This window comes from Miniopterus schreibersii (assembly GCF_964146895.1).
Source record: "Miniopterus schreibersii genome assembly, chromosome: 2".
Lineage (NCBI taxonomy): Eukaryota > Metazoa > Chordata > Mammalia > Chiroptera > Miniopteridae > Miniopterus > Miniopterus schreibersii.
Window position 1 is genome coordinate 66,374,298 of NC_138102.1, and position 12,926 is coordinate 66,387,223.

Below are 12,926 nucleotides of genomic sequence, written 5' to 3' on the forward strand. Positions count from 1 at the left end.
GTTTTTGTCCTCACACACTTTATGTTATTGATATTGCAATTTAGATCCTTTCATGTTATGTATCAACAAATATTTGCTATTTTAATTATTCTTAATATTTTTGTCTTTTAACTTTATACTAAAATTAAAAGTGGTTTATGTAGTTTAGATCTTTTTTGATTTATCATAGTTTGGATCATTGGGTTTCTTGAATTTGGATGCCCATTTCCTTCACCACATTTGGGGACATTTCAGCCATTATTATTTTATTTTGTTTTATTTTATTTATTGATTGATTGATTTTAGAGAGAGAGAGTAAAATGGAAAGAGGGACGAAGGGAGAGAGAGAGAAAGAGAGAAACATCAATTTGCTGTTCCACCCATCTATGCATTCATTGATTGATTCCTGTATGTGCCCTGACTAGGGATTGAGCCCACAACCTTGGTGTATGGGGACGACGCTCTAACCAACTGAGCTACCCTCCCAGGTCTCAGCTATTATTTCTTTATTTTATTTAATTTACATTTAAATTTTTAAAAAAAATATGTTTTTGTTGATTTCAGAGAGAGGAACGGAGAGGGAGAGAGAGAGATAGAAACATCAATGATGAAAGAGTAATCTATTGGCTGCCTCCTTCACACCCCCACTGGAGACTGAGCCCACAACCAGGGCATGTGCCCTGACCGAGAATAAAACCTCGATCTTCTGGACCATAGGTCGATGCTCAACCTCTGAGCCATGCTGGCTGGGCATCAATCATTATTTCTTTAAATAAACGTTCTGTCCCTTGCTCTCTTTACCTCCTGGGACTCCCATACATCATATATTGGCCTCTGTGGTGGTTTCTTGTAATTTCTGTAGTTTTCTTTAAATTTTTTATTCTTTTTTTTCTTTTTGCTCCTCTGACTAGATAATTTTAAATGACTTAGTGTCTAGTTTGCTGATTTTTTTCCTGATTGCTCAAGTCTGCTCTTGAACCACTCTAGTGAATTTTTCAGTTTATTTCATTTTTCATCTTCAAATTAGTTTGATTTTTGAAATATTTCTATCTTTGTTAACATTTTTATTTTGTTCATGTGTCACTTTCTTGAACTCATTGAGCATATTTAGACAGTTATTTTGAAATCTGTTGGATAATGATGTATCTTTTTTCTTTAGGATCTGTTTCTGGAGTATCATTTGTTCCTTTTTGAGACATTTCTCTGTTTCTTTTTTTTTTTTTAATCCTCACCCGAGGATATTTTTTCCATTGCTTTTCAGAGAGAGTGGAAAGGAAAGAGGGAGAGAGAGAGAGAGACATCAATATGAAAGAGATACATCAATTGGTTGCCTCCTACATACACCTCTACTGGGGCCAGGGATCAAGGCTGCAACTGAGGTACGTGCCCTCGGCTGGAATCGAACGTGGGACCCTTCAGTCTGCAGGTTGATGCTGTAACCACTGAGCCAAACTGGCTAGGGACACTGTTTCTTTATGTTCCTTCTAACTTGGTGTTGGTATCCACATATTAGAAAAAAAGAGCCACTTTTCTTACGGACTTCTTAAAGGGAAAGACTTTCACCATTTAGCCCACCTAGAGATGCAGGGGCCCTCTCAAAACTTTTCTGTGGATACGTCTTCTTTGGACTTGAATAATCCTAATTAGAGGAATTTGACAGTCTCTTTTTCATGGGTGCTGGTAATCTCTTGTCTCCCCCGGTGTCTGTCTCTGTATCATACACAGCTCCTCTGAAGCAGCAACATGCCACTCTTACCTTTTTTGTTTTTAGAGGGCTACAGTCATATACGGTATGCAGATCCCCTTTGCAATCCATGTTGAATTATGCAGAAACTGGGTCCTCAGAAAGCCTCTGAAAAACCAGGATGTTCTATGTATATTCTGCTTTTCTCTTTTCCTACTGAGGAGAGGCCTATGAGCTGTACTGGTCTCTGTCTCTTGTTCCATGGGCCTCTGGAGAAGTAGCATACTGCCCTGGTCTTTTTTCTTCTCAGTAGCCCTCAGGTTTCTATAGTATATTGGGTTCTGTCTGCACTCTAAGACAGGCCGGACAGAAGCTAGTCCCTCAAGCAACTCCCCTGAAAAGTTACTATGTTGGATGTGTGGTCCAGTCTTTCTTTCCATCTCCAGAGAGCAGTTGAGAGCCGGGAGTTTTCCCTTGATCATGTAGCATCACACTGAGGGGATGGACAGTGGTGAGAATATGCCAAAATTCTTCCTACTGGCTATGAATTGGCTGGTTCTGTACTCGCCTGGGATATAGGAATCTCCTAACTAGCTTATGATGTCACACATAGAGAATTGTTCCATGTAATGTAGAATCAGTGTCTCTGTAGATGGAAGGAGGGTCTGGGCCTTCCTATTCTGCCTTCTTATTGGCATCACTTTATGTAGTATCATGTTTGTGATATATTTTTAAACAAATATGGAGACTTTGGTGAAACTGCAAGGAAAACGTCTCCAAAAAAAGATGTGCTTCGATATGAAAACAGTTACTTTTAAAACCAAGTATCAAAGCGTGAGTTTTACCAAAAAATACTCTTCTACTGAGGAATCTCTAATAGGAACTCCTCCCACACATTTATCCAATTCAAACTATCTGATCAATGTAGATAAATCAAAGATTTAGGGACCTGGGGAAAGAGATATTTTCCAGCTTCATAATCTCAAAATAAATAACGTCACAGTGTATCAATTACATATATGAATGTAAATGTGTTGTTAAAGTAAATATTATTTCCCGATATTCCACAGTGTGCTTTGAAAGATAGCTTAGTCCAGCTATATTTCAGAAGCTTGTCTACATGGAGAAACTAATAATTCTCAGGGACAAGTGCACCTGATGAGCTGTGTCCTCTCATGCATTTTAGTAAAGGCATTCTGCCTCGGATGTCCTTCTTGATTCTACACCGTTCTTCCCTCAAATGCTCCCGCACATCATCGCATCATAATCTTTTTTAAAAAAGTTAATCTTCACCCAAGGATTTGTTTTACTGATTTTAGAGAGAGAGGAAGAGGGCAAAAGAGAGAGAAAGATAGAGAGGAGAGAGAAACTTTGCTGTATCTGTCAGTTGCCTCCTGTACATACCCCAACCTGGGTTCAAACCCGCAACCTAGGTGTGTGTCCTGACTGGGAATCACACCTGACACCTTTTAGTGCATGGGACAACGCTCCAACCAACTGAGCCACACTGGCCAGGGCATATCATCATAATCTTTTTATACACCACATTCATCATTAAATTCCTCATCTGCATTAAATCTGTATTCTTGTAGTTCCCTTAGAACTCTTTTTTTCTTTTTCTTTCTATAGCCTTGCTCTGTCTATTTGTATTTTTCCTAGCAGGAAAACACCTAGCACTGTGACTAGAACATGTTTTAGATACAATAAATGCTTATTAAATAATTTTGTTGAATCTCTATCTTAGACTGAAAGTTCTGTTCCAGTCAGACTTTTCTCAATTTCTCCGAAACACCACGCGCTCATTTCTAGAACACCTCTGCTAATTTTCTCTGGCGTCTTCTCTCTGCATCCCTTAATATACAGCTTGAACTGCACCTCCTTCATGAGCCTTCCTCTTGTTACTCTCAATTACCCTCAATTAAAGTTACTCCTTCTAAGTGGCATCATTTATAATGTATTCCATGGATTGAGGCCCCGTTCACACAAAGTATAACGTTAGAGGGAGCATTTTTATTCCAACTCCATTCTTTGCTTCTGTATTGTAAAGATAATGTTTCATACTTCTGTGTCCCTCTCACATAAATCTCTTCATAATTTAAAACATGTAAGTCAGTGCATAGAGACAATTCATTTATTCAGTAAAATCTGGCATTATTTCATGCTAGGAAATGCATCAAAATTTTAACTGTTACTTCTATAGCATTTACAATGTGGCATGGACTATTCTAAGTGCTTTATGTTTATTAATTCATTTCAGCTTCATAAAAACTTTATTTAAAAAGGCACTGTTTATTTTACTGAAATATAAAATTACAGATAGGGAAACCGAGATATTGAGATTTATATGACTTCTGTCAATTTTACACACAGAAAATAAGTTTTAGAGCCAGGGTTTGACCCTAAGTGATATAGTATCTTTTAGTGCTAAAATTATTTATATCTTAAAATTTTCTTTGCCTTCAATGAGCTAGCAGTTCTTTAAAGAGAATGATGTAAACATGTACGTGCAATACAATTTTTAATGTGATAAGATATTAGTTTGTATAAACAAGTAGGTGGAGTAGTCAATTCTACATGAAGTAGGGGAATAGGGAGTCTTGTAGCTAACCTTATAGTTGAGTTGAGACTTGAAAGGTGAGGAATTGCTTGAGAGTTGAATAACGGTTCATAGGGACAAAGAAGCATGTTGTTTGGGTTAATTTTATGTAGTTTGGTCTACAGGCCTAGTTGCCAACCAGTATCCTCTATTTCCCATTTATATTAACACCAATTTTGTTTGTAAGGGCAGTGTGGTCAGTCTCCCCTGTAGTTGGATTTGTCCATATGATTAAGTTCTGGCCAGTGAGGTGTAAAATACAGGTTTGTGTGGGACTCTGATAACAACTTAGAGCCATGAATGTATATCGCAAAACGTGTTTTCTAAATAAGAGAAAAAGATACATTTCTATTCTTTGTAAGCCACTGGTTTTTAGTTCTTCTGTTACATGAAGTGGAATAAAATTCTAATTGATGTAGAGTAACTGGAACATAGAGAGAGGGAGTAGTCCTTGTTTAGGAAGGCAGTTTGAAAATATTTGACAACAGATAATGAAATGCACTGTATCCATGTAAGGAATTTGTACTTTTTCCTCATAAATCTATGTTTCTCAATCCTGGCTAGTTTATAATAACCTGGAGACTTTAAATAAAAAAACAACAACCCAAGAACATATAACTTCTAGGTCCCACCCTAAACTAATTGAATTAATCTTCAGGGAAGGGATTTTCAACCTTGGCTGAACATTTAAATCATGATGCTCAGGCCACATCCAGACCTAGTCTGTTAGAATCTCGGGGGGAACTCAGGCATCATTATTTCTAAAAATCTCCCCAAGTTATTAAAATGTTCAGCCATGAGTGAGAAACACTGCTGTAAGTAATAGGCTTGGAGAGTCTTATGAGAATTTTAAGTTGAAGAGATTTAGTTGATGTGTTATCATTTGACTGCAAGTGTGAGGATCACTTGATTAAGAAAAAAATATGATTTAGAATGAAATGTACTACTTTTCTCTAAATTGTTCAAAAGAGTTTTCTTTGGAGTAATAAAATATCAGTTTTGTACATTAGTATGAGTAGATATGTTTTCCTAGGTGTGGTATGATTGAATTTTTAAAAGGCACTAAGTTGGACTAAGGAAAGAACCAAATCCAAGGTCGGGTTGGAAAAAACACCCCCTGGTGGGTGTTTTTAGGCTGTTATTCTTATTCTGTTACTGATTTTATTATTATTGTTATTCAGGTTATAAATTGAATTCACTCATAATGATAGTATGGTATATATGACAAGAAATGCCTTTCCTAAACTCCCTATCTAAAGAAGACTCCCTGTTACTTTTTTTTTTTAATTTCTTTATCTCTGTTGTTGAAAACATTACAGTGTCCCCTTTTTACTCCCATTGATTCCCTCAAGCCTACATCCACCCTAACCCTGGGCCTTCCCCAGACCAATGTTTGTGCCCATGAGTTATGCTTATAAACATATAAGTTCTTTGATTAATCTCTCCCCACCCACTCCCCCATCTTCCTCCTGAGATCCCTCGGTCTGTTTCATGCTTCTATGTCTCTGGATCTATTTTGTTCATCAGTTTGTTTTGTTTATTACATTCCACATATAAATGAAGTCATGTGGTACTTGTCTTTCTCTGACTGGCTTATTTCACTTAGCAAAATACTTTCTAGTTCCTCCATGCTGTCCCAAAGGATAAAATATCATTCTTTTTAACAGCTGCATAGTATTCCATGGTATAAATGTCCCACAGCTTTTTTATCCACTCATCTACTGATGGGCACTTGGGCTGTTTCCAGATCTTAGCTATTGTAAACTGTGCTGCTATGAATATAGGGGTGCATAAATTATTTGTGATTGGTGTTTCAGATTTCTTAAGATATATTCCTAGAAGTGGGATCATTGGGTCAAATGGCAGATCAATTTTTAATTTTTTGAAGAAACTCTATACTGCTTTCCATAGTGGCTGCACCAGTCTGCATTCCCACCAGCAATGTACCAAGGTTCCCTTTTCTCCACACCCTCGCCAGCACGCGTCATTTGTTGATTTGTTGCTGGTAGTCATTCTGACAAGTGTGAAGTGATACCTCATTGTGGTTTCAATTTGCATCTTTCTGATGATTAGTGACATTAAGCATTTTTTCATATGTCTCTTTGCCATCTGTATGTCCTCTTTGGAGAAGTGTCTATTTAGGTCCTTTGCCCATTTTTTAATTGGATTGTTTGTCTTCCTTTTGTTTAGTTGTACGAGTTCCTTATATATTTTGGATATTAACCCTTTATCAGATGTGTCATTGGCAAATATGTTATCCTATACAGTGGACTCCCTTTTCACTTTGTTGATGGTTTTTAATGCTGTGCAGAAGCTTTTTATTTTGATGCAGTCCCATTTGTTTATTTTCTCCTTCTTTTCTCTTTCCCTAAGAAATGTATCAGCAAACATATTGCTATAAAAGATGTCTGAGATTTTGCTGCCTATGTTTTCCTTTAAGATTTTTATGGTTTCACGTCTTACATTTAAGTCTTTTATCCATTTTGAATTTACTTTTTCTTTTTTTTAAAATATATCTTTATTGATTTCAGAGAGAGGAAAGGAGAGGGAGAGAGAGACAGAAACATCAATGATGAGAGAGTCATTGATCAAGCCCACAACCCAGGCATGTGCCCTGACCGGGAATTGAACCCTGATCACCTGGATCCTAGGTCGACGCTCAACCGCTGAGCCACGCCCGGCCGGGCTGAATTTACTTTTGTGTATGGTGTAAGTTGATGGTCTAGTTTCAGTTTTTTGCATGTACCTGTTCAATTTTCCCAACACCATTTACTGAAGAGACTGTCTTTACTCCATTGTATGTTCTTGCTTCCTCTGTCAAATAATGTCATGGGTCAATTTCTGGGTTCTCTGCTCTGTTCCACTGATCTATATGTCTGTTCTTATACCAGTACCAGGCTGTTTTGATTACAGTGGCTTTGTAGTATAACCTGATATCTGGTATTGTGATCCCTCCAACTTTGTTCTTTTTTCTCAGGATTGCCGTGACTATTTGGGGTGTTTTTTGGTTCCATTTTCGAAATGTTTGTTCTAAATCTGTGAAATATTCTGTTGGTATTTTAATAGGGATTGGATTGAATTTATAGATTGCTTTGGGTAGTATGGACATTTTAATGATGTTAATTATTCCAATCCATGAACGTGGTATATTTTTCCATTTGTTTATATCTTCCTCTATTTCTTTTTTCAGTGTCCTGTAGTTTTCCTAATACAAGTCTTTTACATCTTTGGTTAAGTTTATTCCTAGATATCTTATTTTTTTAGTTGCAATGGTAAATGGGATTGATGTGGTTATTTCTTTGGTCCAACCTATCCAACCTCTCTTCTGTTTTGGGAAGAAGGAAAGTCAGAGCCCTCCTCTTGCCTCAGGATGGACCTTGCCCCGTCTTCTCTAGCCTAGGACTCAGCATCAAAACAGATGTTAAGAGTTTTGATCTTGCTAGAGACTTGGAGACAGATCAAGGTAGCAGCCTGTGAAATAATGTCCCTAGATGTAAGAAGCTGGGGAAGAGATGGAGATAGAGGTAGACAAAGAGACTCAGAGACTCCTTTTAAGAAATAAATAAAATAAAATAATAAAATAAAAGGCACAAGACAAGGAATCAGTACCCTAATAAGGCTCCTCCTAACTGTATCAACTTGAGGTGCTATGGATGCAGCTATTGGAAACCTCACAAAAATTGACTAGGTGAATTAAGGTATTTATTATTTCACCTAAAAAAGTCTAGAGATCAAATGCTTCCAGATTTAGTTCATTCATCAGATTAATGGTGGCATTAAGTCCTTCCATCTTGCTTCTCTGCCATTCTTTCTGGATGACTCATGGGTTGTTGTAGATCCAAATGTTACATGTAGCTGGTAATATCTAGAGATAGGAAGGGAGCATAGCATGTCTTTTTGTTCTTTATCAAGCGTGAGGACAATGTCTCAGGATCCTTTCAAACCCATTTTCCCTATCACTTCATTGGCCAGAATTACATTACACTATCATTCTTATTAAAAACAATCATTGTCTTAAGGAAAGATAGTCATGGTTGCTCTCAATTCTACCTGCTTTCTGTGAATTTTACTGAAATTTGAGCTTTAGTTAGGCCCAAATTGCAGGCAACCCTTTAGAGAACATTGTCTATGGCAAAATATCCAGCCAAACGAAATCCTAACTATAAGAGAGTTTTAAATAAACAGAAAGACAACCAGAACTGAAACTGTGAGTACTTCAAGAGCAAAGAGGAAATGAAGCTTCTGTATGTAGAGTCAATCAGCTGGAGAGCATGTGGAGACAAAACTGAAGCAGCTGAGCTTGCTTGTGTTGTCAACACAGTGTGATGAAGGGACACGTAAATGAGTATAAAAAGACCCACATTAACTCTTAATTACACTGTGGTGCTGAACAAGTCACTTAACCTTTCTTGATCTGTTTTCAGTGTAATAATACTACTTTCTAGACTTCTTCATGTAATTTTTTAAATGAGGAATTAGATACACAGTTTACAGTCTATAGATTACAGTTATATAAGTTTTTAACACACATTTTATAGATAATGTAATAGTAATTTATAAAAGGAAACTTCTTAGAATGCTTCAAATGTTTTTTTGTTGTTGATAGAAAGTTATCCATTTTTTCCTTCTTATACCAGAGCCCATACTAGGTCCCAGAAAACAGACTGTCTCTAACTCAGGCAATTGTATACGTTAACTTGTGCAATTCTTTGTATATCAATTATACATATGATAATCATATATAAGACAAAAATGGAAAAGAAGGATGGAGGCAAAGATGCTTTGTATTGGGCTCTAGTAGTTTCATGTTGGCACAAACTGAGTGGCTTAAATAATCATTTATTATCTCACAGTTCTTTAGGTCAGTAGTCCAGGCATGGCATTACTGGCTTTTCTGCATTAGGTCTTACAAGGCTGAAATTAGGGTGCTACTGGATGTGTTCTTATCTAGAGCTCCAGTCTTCTTCCAAGCACAGGTGTGGATGTGGTGGCCTTTACTTCCTTGCCGTGTAGGACTGAGGTGCCTGTTTCCTTGCTGGATGTGAGTTGTGGGCTGTTATCAGTTCCTTCAGCTGCCCACATTCCTTGCCATATAGTCCCTTCAATCTTCCAGCCAACTACCGAGAATGTCCCTTGTGTCAAATCTCTCTTATGCTTCAAATCTCTGACTTTTAAAAGATTCTAGTCTCTTTTAAGAGCTCTCATGATTGAGTCAGGCCCATCCAGGAAAGTTGTCTATCTTAAGAATAACTGTTTTGATACTCTAGTTGCATTTGCACAAATTCCTTTACAGCAGAACCTAGATTAATTTTGGTTTCAATGTCTGTTAGGAGGTGTTTTATACCAGGAAGAGGGCACCTTCGGGTCATTTTAAAATTTTACTCTAAGGACCCTGAAAAATATTATGCACAGAATATACATATTTCAAGGCTTTTCTTGTATTGGTCCCAAACTTTCTCTTCTTAACTACCATTAGTCTCCTATACAAAACAATTTAATCCAAAGTAATTTATTAATTGTCAATCTAAAACACTAAGTCTTTCTGTCTTTGTTTTTTACATATTCAGTTTGGTCTGCCAGAAAGAGCCTGATTTTTATTATTTTTCTTGATCGTTTTAGCTTTTGCTTCTCTCAATTAATAAGTTCAAATCTGCTGTGTAATTTTTCCCTTACCGTTTCCACCTAAAATGACCATTTTTTCATTTTGTTGATTTATATGTACCATTAATTTTTAGATTTTTGGCAATGCAAGGGAGGTATTTTTAGCAGCAGCAAACTTAATTTTTCTAAAACAAAATATTTTGAGGTCACTCCCATGCTACCTGTTGAGTCATCATATTTTCATAAGTGCTTCTTTACTTAGAGAGACCTTTTCAATAGAGAATTAAGGGGACTGAGATTAGTTAAATAAAACATTAGAACAGCTTCCTTTTTAAAGATTTTTCTTTGTTCTGATTCAGAAATATTTTGACTTTTTATTATTAATTGCAACTATTTACTGAACTGTGTGGTGTTTACATCTTAATTACCAAGCAAAACACCAAAAATTATGCATATTGTTGAAGGTATATAAGATTAATTTCTGTGGATTTAGTAAGCTTCCCCCCCCCCCCCCCCCAGTTCTTTACAATAACTTGGTCACATAGCAGAGCTCTCTGCTTAGGGGATGTAGTATATAGTGGAAAGTACACTTTGGAGCTAGATCTACGTTTGCATCCTGACCTTACATGCAATTTGGGCAACATATGTAATGTTTTTGAGCCTTATTTCATTTGAAAAGAGTGAGATAATATATGTGAAATAGTTTTTGTGAAGATTTGAAATAATTTGAAAGCATATGGAACAAATAAACAATTACATACTTGTTTTCTTTCCTTCCCCTCACAATCCTCCACAATTTGAAATAGTATGCTTTTTAAATGGAATATTAAAATTATACATGATAATAAGATTAAAACATATCATTAAAAACCCTGTTCTGAAAGTTGGACCATAAAATGAGCAGAGGATCATATTCTAAACCCCCTCAAAGAGATATGATCTGATTGAAGGTACTAATACACTGAACAACATTACAAATGAACATATTAAAACACTAAAAACACAAAACAAGGGCCAGGAGATTAGTTAACAATCAAATTTTATTCTTGTGGGTTAATGTAGGCAGATAGGTAAGAGGCAAGGGAAAGTATTCCGATTTAGAATATTATGCAGTTTCATATTTCCTATAAACTTCTTCGATGTGTTGTAAGGATATAAACATGCTGGTTCTAAGAGTATATTCTTTTCCACATGATTATTTTTTGTTGTAAGTTTGTATATATTAAATATGGTATAAAAATCAGACATACTAAATATGGTATAAAAAAATCAGACTTCTCATGCTTGGTCACTGCGAGTCCACCCCCTGAGAAAGAGAGCTGTCTCTCTCTACAGAGTAATGATTTCAGATTTTTGAGACTGCGAAACCAAGCCCCAAACCCTTTTATAGAATTGCATTCTGGAATTATACAAAGGCCTAATGATGGAAGGGAGACGTGAGAGAGTGAGGCTGATGGGAAAATAAATTTGTTTCTGTAGTCTAACATGTAATCACTATGTTGAAAAATAACATAAGCCTGATGCTTTTTATAGAGGAATAAGGTAAAGTTTTGTGATAGAAATTTTAAAATATGATTAATCATCAAAGTGCAGGCAAAATAACTAGAGCTATGTATTATTTTGCCTGTAGCAGGCAACCACCTTTATCTTTTATCAATTAGCTAGCTAAAGAGCACTTTATGCTGAGCCAGGATTTGTAACTCACATTGGCAGGATGGGCCAGAAGCTTAGTGTTGTGACCTGTTTTAAAAATAAAGTATTTTGAAATTAAAAAAGGGACACTTTAGACAAAGACACAGGACAAAGAGCTACTGGGGAAATCTAGGAAAACTTTTAGAAAAGAATAATAATATAAAAAAGATTAATGAAGGCTAGTTCTCTAATGAGGGCACTGGGAACAACATGGTGCGCAAGAGTAAGACCGAGAACACAAGCACAGCGAGACGAGGCCCGCAGAGACCTGAAGGAGCTCCAGTGTTGACTGCCTTTTTCACACAAATGTATTTCTACAGATAAACCATGAAGTACATATTTAAAACAATTGAAAGTGAAAGTTTTATTCAAGTCAACAAACATATATATTGAATATTATGTATTGTAAACTATGTGAATTTATATTGATACATAATGAATAAAACATGATCCCAGTATTCTAATTCTAGTTATTCATAAGGGTGATAGAATTTATCTTGTTATAAAAATTGCAGTGCATGATTATGTTATAATAAAATATGATGATAGTGGCAAGGTCACAGTCCTAGGAGGTCATGAAGGAGCATGGAGTACTTAGCTTCTGAGACAGTCAAACAAAGATTTACAAAACCTTTAAAACCATAGGTGAAATTTTGAAAATCACTTAGTGTTTACAAAACATGTTAGGCCAAAAAGATAGATTACCTGGGAGAGTAATCTGCCTACAACATCTGCTGTGCCCTCAGGAGTTGATCCTGGTCCAAATGACCTGGTAGGTACTATCTCTCTGTTTGATCTGACCACTCCATGTGCACCCATCTTGAACCTGACACCTCAATCAAACAATATGATCTCCCTTAATTAAGGCATATCATTCTTTACACTATCTTAATTTTTAGACTATCTTTTCCTAAGTTTTGGTTTTATGCCTTAGCAAAAATGTTGAGTTACTTCATAGTAGATATATAAATTTTTGTAGAAATTATTCATTAAATCATAGAATTCCCAAAAGAAGAAATACATTTAAAAATAAAACTTACTACATGGGATGAAAATTATATTAAATAATTATATATGAGAAACAAACTATGCTATACCGATATGGATAGACCTGGAGAACATTATGCTAAGTGAAATAACCCAGTCAGAGAAAGACAAGTACCATAAGAGTTTCACTTATAAGTGGAATCTAATCAACAAAATGAACTAACAAGCAAAATAGAGACAGACTCATAGATAGAGAGCAGGCAGACAGCTCTGGGGGTGGGAAGGCTGGATGAGAATTGGAGGGAATGAGTAAAACAGAAAAAAAAAGAGAACTCATGAACATGGACCACATTGTGGTGATTGCAGGGGTGGGAGGATGTGTGGAAG